The following is a 14,331-nucleotide window of genomic DNA, read 5'->3' as shown; positions in this document are numbered from 1 at the left end:
CCACTTGGTGGTTTTTTGCACTTGTAAAAAGAGTATTCTGCAAATATTTGCAAATTGCTAGTGCTTAATAATTTCCATTTGTGATTCACCATTACAGAATCAAAGACATGCAGAATCAATTTGAATTGTGATTCCATCCCTGATGTATTATTCCTTTTCGAAAACCCGGATGTGCCATTTACAAACTGTGAAGGGGAATGCAATTGCCAATGTAATTTCTACACTAATAGATTATACTGGAAATATTAAAAGACAGACTGCAATCTGCAACCCTCTGTGATTAGCTGTAAATTCAGGGATGGAGGCCTGCAAAGAACAGCAGATCATACACTTTAAGATGACCCAAGCTGGTATGAGCCCTGTTTATTTAAAAAACATGACTGTAAGATATTAAGTTATTAGCTTCGAAGGAGGTGAGTCCTTCACAAATAATTGGTCCTCAACCGTCTTATTACTGGGAACCAAGTACCCCATTGTTGCACTTGACCGGCTCAGGGTAGTGAAGTAGAGCAGTTCATGGCCTTTTCGAGGGAGGTTGTGTGCGCTACCAATTCCAATCCGCAGGCACGTAACAATATGCAAGAAATCATTGTCCACTCAGTGCTTTTTCTTTTAAAATGGAAAAGTACATTTATTTTACGCAAACACACACAACTATTCTGCATTAATTTACAGACATTACATCATGTAGATGCAAACATATTTGGTGACACCCTCATATCCCATTACACCACTAGTGGATCCTAAACCCCATACTCGCAAACCCCCATATCAGATGTAACATCACCATATAAAGGAGTTTCATTTTAAATAATGTTATAGTATACTGGTTAACCCAATAGTACTGGGACCTGGGTAGTCAATAGTATATGAAGAGGGGTCCCAGTTCATACAATATCAAAAACACAAACTCAGAGTTCATAAACTGGACAATAATAAAACTCATAGGAATTGACTCAGAGGAATGCTATTTAATATACATCCTCATTTGAAAATAATTACCATGTCTTCACAACAAAACACTTTAGAACATTTAGTAACATGCCCAAGACAGGGGGGCGTGGGAAGGAAAAAAGGGTGAGAAGAGGGAAATTGTGAAGGATAGTGTAACAAGTCAAATGAATCACAAACAAATTACATAATATATGGTCTCATCCACATTAAACAATGAGTTCCACATTAGACATGTATACATTGTCATACACTTATTCATGTATTAGAAAAATCCTATCCCATTTTCAGCTTGCACAGTCACAAATGATCTGTTGCTAACAGGTAGGACCAGACAAGGGTGTGTCGACGTTTCGACCCCAGATGAGTAGGCGACGCTATTGCCCTACGGCGGGGTCTTCCTCAGGACAGGTGGTGGTGGGGTGTGGGGTAGTGTAGAAGGGCACCTATAAGGGAGAGACTATTTAGTATTGGCTTATTTAATTGAAAAAATGGGGGTAGGGAGTGGGGGCTGTACAAGCCGCAGCAAGTTACCTACAAGAAGCACGGTGATTCATGTGGCTCCGTCTGATAACGATGTTGGGCCAAAGGCTCCTGATATCAAGAGAGCGTGAACCTAATAACAAATTAGGCTTCTGTAAGGTTGTGGGCAACAGTTAGCTAAATTCCACAACAAACAAATGCTACTATATACAAGTGTGCTTGAATTATTAAGCATCATACACAACCCAGCCGGGTTAAAAACTATTTACAAAATCACACGAGGGAGGACGAACCAAACCTACCAACACAAGGACTGGCCACAATCATTATGTCACTGAGGACATTCCTTAATACAAAATGACTGCTATTCATCTATCAAACTTGAACCCAAACATCATAGGGTGGCGATGAACAAAAAATCATCATGTTAGCCAAAGGCTCACCTATTCACGCTGTTGCTTCGTTTAAGTTCTTTTCAAAAATGCTGTCTTTCAAAAAGCGATGGGCGCTTACATTACTGCACAGGCTTGATTCCACGTGGGTCCCTGCAGCAAAACAAGAAAACGAGAGGCTCGTTTGCAAACTATATCTCTCATAATGTAGAGAGATACGTGGTTACTAGCCCGGGATTATGATTACTCACAGAAATTGTGTTTCGAAGAGCGGAGTGAATCCTAACTGACGGAACTGAGAGGCAAAGCTCTGCACTCGCGCGGGCGTCTCAGCGCGAGGCACGGAACGCCAAAGGAACCAGCAGCAGCTAAATGTCAGCACATATATTCCAGCCAATGCGCATGTAGTAGAAAGGGCAGAAAGACTTAGCTCCGGTTAAAATTAAGCTAAGGGATGAAAAGCTCTTATTCAGTAACCAGCGTTTTGATTGTCAATGACATTGATACCAGTAAGGTTCTAAACGCAAAAATAATTGCGCGCAAATGTTGTTATTGCATTTATAGACCATTATACAAGAAATTTATGTATAAAAATGCACCAAAGATACCAAACCATTTGGAAAACCAAACAGGGTTTGGTTCTTTCTTTAAAAGATGACTAATGGTCTCCTATTTAGGATTCTTATATTAACAAGTGAATGGGTTACTTATCCATCGGGTGTCCCTAATTGATGGACATGCAGAAATACAGTGGGGGGCATTTTATCTCCATACGCAAATATATGATTATGGACCAAAACCATTGACACACATCTTCAGGAAAATAGCATAAAGCATTTCATTACAATACAAGCATTAGGTTTGTAACAGGAAATTGCAAGATATATCAGAAAAATAGACATTGCATAAAAATATAGTGCTATAAGCATGCTAGTTGGGCATAATTGTTGTCTTGCTCATTTAAGCCATGGAATACAGTGTCCAAACGACTCATCCATTTACTTTCTCTTATATTGAGGATAGATGTAATATTGCCTCCCCGTGGTCCCAAAGAGACTTTTTTCAGTACCACCCATTCAAGCTCATCCACTGTGTGACCCATCCTTCTATAGTGGTCTACAAGGGGGGCCCCAATTACCTCACATCTGATCCTGCTTTGATGTTGAAGGATGCGGGCCTTTTTTTTCTGCTGCGTCTGGCCTATGTAGGCCAGGCCACAAGGGCATGTGATACAGTAAATCACGCAGTTCGTGTTACAATTGGTGAATGTTTTTAAATCTATACTGTGGTGTTTAAACTTGAACTGTTTTGTTTGTACACACATTGGGCAAGCTTTACAATGTCCACACCTATAGTTGCCATTCAAAGATGGTAGATTCTACAGTGATCGCAGGGAAGGTGGTTCAGGCGTAGGCAGGTATGAGCTAACCACCTGATCTTTTATATTCCGTGATTTTTTTAAGGAGTGCATAGGTAAATGTGGTTGTCCAGTCTCCTCAGACACCAAAGGCCAATACTTATTGACGATTTTCTTTATGTTGTTACTTTGTGTGTTATAAGTAGTGTCACAAATCATCCGCTCATTGCTGTTGTCTGCCTTGATTTGTGGAATCAGTAATTTGTCTCGAGGGCTGTACCATGCCCGTTTGCGGGCTCTCATGACGAGTCTCTTAGGATACCCCCTTTCCAACAATTTGACAGTTACAGCTTCTGATTCCAAGAAATAATCGTCTTTTTTGGAACAGTTGAGCCTTATGCGAAAGAATTGGCCCACCGGTAGGTTGTCCCTCAAGCCTCTAGGGTGATGGCTGTTGTATAACAATAGCGAGTTGCGTTCTGCAGGCCTACTGACCTTCTAAGGGGTTCACAACACCACCTGTAAAACCCATACGTAATACAATGTCAAAGTATCATATTATAAGGGATGGCAGTATATATAAGGTAGGCCTACTGACTTAGTCAGGAAGTCACCACATTAAAATCAGCAACATATCATGTTTCAATCTATAACACTATTAAAATCAATGAGCACAGTATTAATATTCAACAGCATTCCTTACAATGATAAATATTCATTACTCACTACCAATGTTGTCAATAAAGAACTAGAATTCAAACTAACCTGTGTGTCTACATTTTTCTTCACAGTCTACAGGTCACACAATGCAGCCATAAGACCCACCACAAGGATTCCCCACACTCCAGAACCCAAACAGTCCAGCTCTTGGAGTGTTTAACCCCTTCCATGCTAATGACAAGGCCAGCTCGTCATGGGTGTTACCTGCGCTGCGCTCATGACGAGCTGACCTTGTCATGAACAATGGGAAAAAATGAGTGCTAGCGCCCAGCGGGAAAACCCTTAGCAGCCAAGGTGTTAAAATAATGAAAATCCACTATCAGGGACATCATTCCTAGGCTCCAGGAGAATTAGGGCCAGTTTTCCGAAATCACTTCAAGGGTGGCTACTGCACTCAATTCAGCACTACACAACATTTACAGACTGCATTGGTGGTGCCCTTGCTCAGTCTGGGCCTACCACAAGCAATAGAAAATATAATAATTTCTCCACACCAGACATTATGAGGCACTCCATGCTGTAGGATTTTCTGCATATTAGAGTAGCTGTTTCTTGCCGTGGGGCAGGGGGGCATCAGGTAAGCATGTGGTCTCATGCCACAATTTCCCATTTCACATTTTTTGTATCTTGGTCCCGCCTGGGGCACTTGAAGCCTTATTTTGATCTGGGGGAGATGTAGGGGAGCCCTAAGGCCTCAGCGACATGAGCCGGCTCACTAACATAGCCCAGCCCAACTGCAGCAGCCAGTGCAGAAGTCAGCTACTGTTATCCACTCAGGCCCTCCATTCCAACCAGACACAGGCATTGGGTTAGGACCGTGGTGGCACTTGTGGCAGTGCTTTGTTTTTCTTCTGTGTTCCAAAGACTGGGATCACCAAGATATTGATCACAGAGTCAGGCACCAGGGGATGGGGTCCCTGGGTCATAAAGATAGCTCAAGGAGGGGGGCCTCATGCATGCCCCTTTCCCCAGGAATTACCAACATGATGATGCACCAACGCCCGGGCCCTGACCCCCACCTTGGGGTAATCTTTCAAGTAGTAGTGAAATGCCATATTTGGTTTTCCAGTTTCTTTATCTTTCAAAAGGACACCTCTTTAATAATGTTGGGTCACCTTTCTTCATCTTTGGCTCGTTTGCCTCCTGATAGCCAGGCCTAGCCACGAAGTGCATTTTCATCAGATCTCATGGCCTTTATAGAATGCACATTTTGCATAGGGCTACATTTTCTGGCTCCCTGCAACAGCCTTTTTTTCTGCTGGGCTCTTGGTACCATACTCCTAAGGATGGAGGCCACAGGCCAGAAAAACACCCTTGTAGCTATACTCAAATGTGTTTGATTACTGCTTTTTATCCATGAAATGCACTGACATTTTTGTTGTCGCCCTCTCACAACGTAAATTGCTTTGGTGTTCACAGATGCGTGCCTTTACCATTCTGGTCGTCATGCCAATGTAGTATAATTGGCATGGGCAATTGATCATGTAGATCAGGTGTTTGGTGTTGCAATTGGTGAAACAGCGTTGTTCACAGTTAGTGTTGTCATTAAACTGTATCTTTTTACTTTGCTTTTGCTTTTTAGATTGCAGACACTAAATGTCCCACATGGTTGATGGCCAGATAGAGGGGTTAGGAAAGTTGTTGTGTCACTTTGTCTCTGACCTTGTGAGGTCTTGTGTGTACCAGTAGGTCCTTTGAGTTCTTCCCTCTTTTGTGTGAGAACATGGGTTTGGGAAAAATGAGATCCCCACAGTTCATCATGCACCAATGTTTGTTGATTATTTTGTTCACCTGATTACTAGCTGTGTTATATGTAGTAACAAAGACAAATCTGTCTTTTTTTTGTTTTGGTGGTCCTATCTCCAGAAGGGCTTCTATGTTGTTCTTCTGAGCATCTTTCATTACTTTGTTTATGATTTGTGTCGGGTAGTTCCTTTTCTCCAGTTGTTTATGCAGGTCCGCTGCTTGCTCTTTAAAGTCCTTTATGTCTGAACAGTTCCTTCTTTGACGTGGAAACTGGCCAAAAGGGAGGTTGTTCCTCAGGTGTCTTGGGTAAAAACTAGTATAGAGTAAAAGGCAATTCTTTGCCGTTGGTTTGATGTGCATGATTGTTTTCAGTGTCCCACTTTGACAGAAGATATTAAGATCCATGAAAACTAGTTCTTGGTTAGAAGTGGTGTTTGTAAATTTAAGGAAGTCATTTTGCTAATTCAACCGTTAGGAATTTTTGTGCTGTTTCCTCACCTCCCTTCCATATCACTAGTACATTCTATATGTATCGTTCCCATAGACTGATGTGAGATAAGAAGGAGTTATTGTCATTGAGGACCTTGTGTTTCTCAAGGTAATGTACATATAGCCCAGCTATGCTGGGTGCAAAAGTGCTCCCCATGCTGTTCCCATGCTTCTGGAGGTAGAGAGTTTCTTAAAACTGGAAGAAGTTCCCGGTGAGGGTGAGTTTGCAGTATTTCATCATGATATTCTGCGGTGTCTGATACTCCCAGTCAATTTCAAACAGGACTTCTTCAATGATATTTAGTGTTTCTCATGTGGGAGGCTCGTGTACAGACTCTCTACGTCTACACCCATCAGTAATTCTGTATTAGGATTGAAGGGCTTGTCTTGTAGGATCCGAAGTACAACTTTTGTATCTTACAGATAGGTGTCAGTTTTCTGGATAAGTGGTCTCAAAAACACGTCCGCGAATTTGGACAGTTGTTCTAGGATAGATCCAATGCTTGAAACTATGGGGCGTGCAGGTGGATGTGTAAGGTTTTTATGAATTTTTTGTATTGTATAAAAATAGGGTGTGACTGGGTCCTTTTTTATCAGGAATTCCCTCTCTTTTTTTGATATCCTATCGTGGGCAAGGGCTTCTTCTACCATGCTCCTGATCTGTACCCGCAGAGTTTCTGTTGGGTCCGCTGATAGTTCTTCATAATTTCTTAGGTCTTGTAGGAGTCTTATACGTTCATGGTGGTATGCAACAGCTGTTTGTATCACTATGGCTCCTCCGTTGTCCACCGGTTTTATTACCAGGTTTTCGCTGTTTCCCATGTGGCATAAGGGGATCAATTATATTTGGTCTTGACGAAAAGTCGCAAGGCAATGCTTGAAACATGTAGACCAGGAGTTACACATACATTATATTGTGCACCTCCAAACCCCCCCTTTGTTAACAATACCAGCCACAGGATTCAATATAGTTTAGGTCCCTAGCGGCCAGGTGTTTATTTAGTTTTTTATTCATTAACTCACTGACCCTCCCACTTCTATTTTTCTACTAATATAGCCTACACCTTCCAGTAAGTGATGCCACGTCGTCGTAGGTCGTAGCATGCCCCACCCCTCAGCAGGGCGGGAAGAACCCACTGATGAAGCATGTCACCAAAGGGTCTGTTGGTGGGTGAGGGCTATTTTAAGAAAAGTGTTTCTTTTCCCTTAAGGAATATCTGCACATCTGGAAGGATATCAGTCCAAAGACCTGGTTGTTCGATCAGTAACCTGAACGACCCCTGCTATATTTTTCCATCTATGATGCAGTGTTCTTAGGTGCCGGGAAACCCTTTTTGGGTAGCTGTTTGCACCATACAAGCTTAAAAAATAAATAAATAAACTTCCTAGTGGATTTCTTTTGATTGATTTTTTTAATCCTATGATGTCAGATCATCCATTCTCCTCTTTCCCAACCATCATGCACAGCATTCTGGGACAATCCAAAATGGTGTCTTCAAGGTTTTTCTGGAAAGAGCTTCTCTCAGGACTGAAGCTCGGTCCCATCTGACATCACTGACCAATCCTTCACTACCAAAACTTCAAAGGCAAGCCTTCCCATGTTTGCTCCAGAGTTGTGGCTCTCTTCCATTGTTCTAGTGGACCTGGGCTGTCCCAGCTAATGTGCAGTGGTGTGACAATCTAATTATCAAATGCATATTTCCCCACACCCCTTCCTGTCTCAGGGACTGAGTCAATCACTGTTGATTGCCCTTCTGTGTGGGAGGCCTTTGTTCCCTCTGCTGGGAAGCAGATTAATTATTTTGGCCCAATAGGTGGGGACAAAGGCCTGTAATATGATTATTAGCTCAGCCCAAATGATCAATTCTTAAGTTCCATAAGATGTGGGTGTGTGTTATCCTAGTTTGGTATCTATCTGGACCCTGTAGGCATAAGTGGAGCAAAACTTGACTTCACTTACATGCCCGTTCTATGCTGGGCGTACCTCCGGTGCGGTATTTTGGTATACCCTTATGCTTGTTGGATGCATGGCAATGCCTGGCTCTCAATAGCCTCTTACTGCTCTATTTATAGTGTCACCCATGGCAATGCTCCTCACATACCTTTAGTATTATTATTATTTTTACTGTCATCATTCACTCTCTATTATATAGTCTCCCCATATGGCTACATCTTTACCCCAACCATATGTTTTTCTCACATTTCGTCTGATAGCATTTCTTTTGCATCATCTCACCTCCCTTGAGTATTGTTATTATTTTCACTATTAGCCCTTAATATTTATGATTTACTGCCCTACATATGAATATTGCTATTGTCAGCCATTTGTTTCACGCACGTAACATAGGATGTTATTGAGCATATCCCCTTGCCCACAGGCTGTTTCCACTTCTCTCTTAGTTCTCCGTAGTTGGAGGCTACCGAGTCCCAAGCCTCACTTTGAAATTCCTAGCCTTAAGGGACTATATTCCATGCCACACTCCTCGTGGCTGAATCCTTGGCACTCAGTGAGGCTGACAGTTGTAGCCCGAGTTTTAGATTCTGTTCCATTGGGAACCTCTTGTTTACCTGTACACAGCCTGCTGTAGTGCTATATCCTGATGGGGCAAGTGGATCCTGACTAATCCTCACTTGATTCTCCCTGCATTGGGGTAGGTTTAGTAGGATGGGTCCTCTGTTGATTGGCTAGTTTCATGTAATTTACTTCTTTTAAACCCATCTGATTGTCGTTTTATGTAGTTCGCCTAATTTGTCTTGTTTTTAGGCACAGTTCTGTTCTGGGTTCCCTATGCAAGTACTATTGAGTTGTCAAGCACGTGGGTTAATATGCGCTATTTGTGGTTTCTTGCGGTTCCATAAGGAAGGCACATCTACATGCCCTAGCCTACACTTTGGGTCTCTTATGTATTGTTTCTAATTAAGATATATTTTTAATTGTTCTTTTTTACAAGGTGTCACCTTCATAGTATGGTCCTGATGAGACCGCATATCCTATAGGGGGCAAAACATCATAAAAAGTATCAAACAAACCATGTAACTTTGCGCACAGAAATCTCTTAAAATATTTAGAAGTAGCTCCACCTCAAACTTACTAAGCGAACTTCCAATTTCCATGCCTCTTCGAGTAGATAAATCTTTGCCACCGTATTAGAATTGAGCACAACCCAACACATCTCTAAAAATTAAGCATGGGCGAATTTTGCGAATCTCGCGTTCGCGAATTTTGCGGATTTGCGAACTCGCAATCCGCAAAATCCGCGAATTCTCGCGAATTTGCGGATTTTTTTTTTTTGTGTTTGCGCGGGTTTCTGCCAGTTCGCGAGGGTTTTGTACACTTTCGCAAATTGCGAACTTACCTGTCGGGTCGCAAGTTTCGCGAACTTGTTGTTTCTACGTGTCCAGCCTGTTTGGGACACTCTTCTTCATCACTGCCACTCTCTGTCACCACTGCCACTCTCTGACTACTCATGCCACCCTCTGGCCCACCCATGCCACCCTCTGTTTCATCACAGCACCCTCTGGTTGTCCAGTCAGTGTACATTATTGTGGCAACGCAAGCACACCTTCCCTGCCTCAAGTGACCTGAATTAATTTGGGGCTGATTAATGTGTCACAGAATATTTTTTTAGCTGGCACCTGCTTCCTTAGTGCTTCCTGATTAGTGATCTTTCGCACTTGCTAAGTGCTTTCATTGTTGCAAAATTAGTTACAACACCTGCCCTGCCCCAACTGACAATAATGAATTAGGGGCTGATTAATGGATTTGAACTTCCAGCCTGGCTCCTGCTTGTCTCCCTTAGCTGTAATTCAGGACCTTTGTGGCATATGTGTAACTATTCTGAGGTTCAGAGCAGGGTCACATAATAGTTGCAACTGGCAACTGAACTCTGGAGGGGCCCCTCAGGAAGCACTACAGGAAATGGCTACTAATGATGAGCCTGAACTTTTGAACCTGGTAAGTAGTTTCAGTTTTGCTAAGATCGTATTTCTGCAATTTTGCACTTATTCGCGGGCGCGAAGTTGTACTGGGAAGCTGTGAACTCACGCGAACAGTGCGAGCAGTGCGAGCAAAATCCGCTGCTCGCGGATTTGCGGATTTTGCGGGAGATTCGCAAATCTCGCGGATTGCGAATTTACCGAAAATCCGCAAAATCCGCGAGCGAAACGGATTTTCCGCCCATGCTTACTAAAAATAAACATTGTCTTCGACATTTGATGTTCAGTCAATAATGATAGGTTTGGTGATATTTTAAGTTTATTTTCTCTTTAACCACATCGCTGCTGTGCATTTTCCCCTCCTGTGCTGATTTATGGAGAACTCCACTATTCATGACGAGCTCAGCTCGTCATCAGCACAGCTCCACTGTGCCTCATGACGAGCTGAGCTCGCCATGAGCATGGAAGGGGTTAAGAGAGTAGTCTGTACTTTGTCTTATTATTAAAATTAGTCAAATAATTATTTACAGGCATTTTGAGTAAATTTGCTTAGAATAAGCCTGAAAAAATACCAGTGTGTTCCATAAATAATTAGTGCCTATCCTACTCTAAAGGACGTACCCATCTTAGCAGGAACCCACGGAGAGCTGCTTTTGGAAAAGAAAAAGTAAAATTCTAGAGCAAAACTCTACTAGCTATGAAAAAGGTTGAACTCCCCATAAAGAGTAGGTCTGAAACTCACCTCACTTCCCTAACAGCCGCAGTATCAACGGTTCAAACAGATAAAGGAATTGATCCCAGCTGTAGCTATGATCGGCATAAGACAGAAAGTCTCCTCACAAATCGTAAGGAAAATGTAGAAAACATCATTAGCAGTATCTTATGGCAATTTTAGCACAATAAAGTGCTATGGGACATGGCAGGGTAGGGGTGCCAGAATGCCTTTACTCTCTAGCTAGGAACATGTACTTTATAGAAAGCGCAAAATATGTTGCAAAAACAGGAGGTTATATCACCTACAGCCAATGAGAAAGGATCTACTGATGGTCCGTCGCCTTCTCCCACAGTAATCGTCCATGTCGACATGTAGTTATTTGAATGTGGCTATAGCATATTACAAAAAGATACATCTAGGAAGGTTCTAATGATAACCTTTTGAAGCCTACTCTGTTAGCTGTTCAGTGTCCCATTGGATAACAGTGGTCTATTCTATAAAATTAACATTAATTGAATTGAATTGAATTGAATTGAATTGAATATTGATTTATATAGCGCGATTGCTGCCCAATGGGCGTCCAAGCGCTGGGCATGTAGACAGAGCTGGGCAGTGCCGAAGAGGTTAGAACTCGGTGGACCTTGTAAACAGAAGGGTCTTCAGTTGTTTGCGGAAGGAGAGCAGGCTCGAGTTGGAGCGGAGTTGTAAAGGAAGTCAGTTCCACAGCTTCGAGGCGTTCAGAGAGAACATCCTGCCTCCGGTTCTATCTCTCCTAATTTTAGGTACCACAGCCAAGAAAGCCTCCGCAGAGCGAAGATTTCTACTTGGGTGGTAGTGGGTGACTAAGTTGTCATTGATTGCTGGGCCTGTCTTCCAGAAGGCCCGGTGGGCAATGCAGAGTGCCTTGAATACCACTCTCTGCCTCACTGGCAGCCAGTGCAAGCTTTTTAATCCGGATCTGACTGACTGAGTGCGTGGGATCTGTAGCAGGGTACGGGCTGCATAGTTCTGTACCACCTGCAACTTTCGTAAGGTCGTCTCAGGGACTCCCACGTATAGGGCGTTGTTTGAATCTAGCCGGGATTGAATCAGGCCTTGTACTGCCACTTTTTTGGCTTCCATAGGCAGAAGGGGTAGAACCTTCCTCAGTGTTCTGAGTAGGCCGAAACATGTGGCAGATAGCTTAGTGGCCTGGGTGGTGAAAGAGAGCCTTTTGTCCAGCCATACTCCTAGGCTTTTTACACTTTCCTTAGGAGTGGGAGGGGTGCCCAGATAGGAAGGCCATAGGGAGATGAGTGGCACTGGTGATACTGGGCCCAGGAGCATGAGCTCAGTTTTGTCTCCATTGAGTTTTAGGGAGGAGGATGTCATCCACTCCTTGACATCTTCTAGACATTTCATCAGGCCTTCCAGGGTTTGCCTGTTGCCCTCTTGAGCCAGAGAAACCACTAGCTGGGTATCGTCGGCATACAATATGATTTTAATTCCGTGCGGTTCGAAGACCCCAGCCAGTGGTTTCATGTATATGTTGAACAATGCAGGGCTTAAAGAGGAGCCCTGTGGCACCCCACAGCTCAGTGACTTGCTGGCTGACACTATTTCCCAGTCAAAGATCTGAAAATTAATATCTAACATGTCCTGGTTAGATCATGGAATATAAATCTACAGCAATAATTTCTGACATTAATATACTTGTTCATTATAAGCATATGGTAGAAGAAATAATCTAGACATAATGAAGCATAAGGTGTGAGGAAGGAAAGAAAAACATTGTGAAGCAAACAGCATATTTCACGAAGATGTCAAGTTCTACAGTAAAGTTATAACGTTAAATCATCATTTTGCAAAAAGGCATTTATTTTTTTAAAGGGGTAAGTAAAGAATCAAGAACTATTGAGGCCTAGCAGTGGAAGAACAATAGAAATGAGAGCTTTCTGCAGAAATAAGCAGCATTTTCATTTTTTGCTCATTTAATAAAAGCACACTTTCAAGCCACTATTTTAATAGCCAATTTCTGTGTTACTGTTTAGGCACATTTCTATGTTATTATAAGGTCAGATATACATACAAATGTTCAATTTTCACATAACCCTACTCTTTGAATAATGAAAAGGTTGAATTGAGATTAATGTGTACCCAAAATTGGGGTTGTTTGCAATATTTTTGGAAGCCTGTTTCCGTTTCTGTTTGATTTAACCCCTTCCGTGCTCCCGTCGGCCGTTGGCAGACGGGAACACTCCCTTCCCAGTGCTGCGCATGACAAACGTCCGACGCAGCCCCGCCCACCCTTTAGAACGCCCACACCACGGCGGAAAAACAGCAGCGGTTAAGGCGTTAATATTGTGTACTTATTTTGCTGTATTAGTCTGTTTGTTTTTATGTTTCGGTTCACATGGGGCACTATGTATGTTGTACATGTCTGACAATCTAGACTATCTAATATCACAAATATATATTTGGTTTGGTTTCATTGTTTTCATGAGATCTCGATGTTCAGATCTCTCTAACTACACCCTACTACAGTCCTATCCATGTGATTGTGCTTCCACATATCCACGCATACAGATATATTTCTGACAAGAGCCTCTGTTGTTGATAAAATGATGTAAGGCCCTGGCACTTGTTAAGTAGGGTCTCCTTTGTGTCTTGAAAATAGGCTTCTTTAACTGGCAAGATTGTGGTGAGATATATATTAAAGACAATTCTACTGTAGAGGAATCTCAGGGATGCACAGTTCAACAGGTACTGACTTCATCTAAATTCGGATGAAGGCTTGCTTTAAAGGTTTTTTTTCTGCTGCCTTTGCGTTTCCAGAAGTAATATGAATTGTTGTTAGATATTTGGTGAGTTATATGTAAGAAGATCGATGGAAACAGTATTTCGACGTAAAGAAAATCTGCAAAATTGTTGTTAATTGTCATATACATTAATTAGTTATGACTGACTATTCTTAACTCCACAACATCGTATCTTAACAATAAATTTCACCCAAGTAACCATGCGTGGTGTTAAGAATCGCAAAATTATATGTAGCTATATTTATTCACCTACATGGTATTTTTGCAGTCATTATTTAAGCTACAGTATTGTTTTGCATGACAATGTTCTGCCCATGATATTATTATAGAAACAATGTTTTACATACGTATTCTATTTAATCCTATACACAAGGACACTGGACTAATGCGATTTTTAGCCACCGTTTTTTTTCCATATTTGTGGTTTTGCTGAATTTTCCACATAGTCCATGATCTGCTTCATAATCTAGAGATTTTAACCAAAAACTTCTTCTATCTCAAATGGATCATATGTGACAATAAACTCTGCAGCACGTGTTACAGCGAAGTGGAAGGCCCTTCACAAATGTAGACCGGCCACCTTTCTGTTACTTATTGCTCTGTTTTTGTATTAAACTGGTACTAATGAGAGAATCCTTTGCCCAAACACATTAACATGCATTTTTCTTGAATTATTTTAACAGCTGAGCAATGCTCTGGCACATGTGGTTTGTATTACTATATTCAACAAGCAATGATAAAGCC

This window comes from Lissotriton vulgaris, chromosome 7 (genome assembly GCF_964263255.1).
Source record: "Lissotriton vulgaris chromosome 7, aLisVul1.2, whole genome shotgun sequence".
NCBI lineage: Eukaryota > Metazoa > Chordata > Amphibia > Caudata > Salamandridae > Lissotriton > Lissotriton vulgaris.
The sequence above is the reverse complement of the archived record's forward strand: the minus strand, read 5'-3'. Positions refer to the sequence as shown.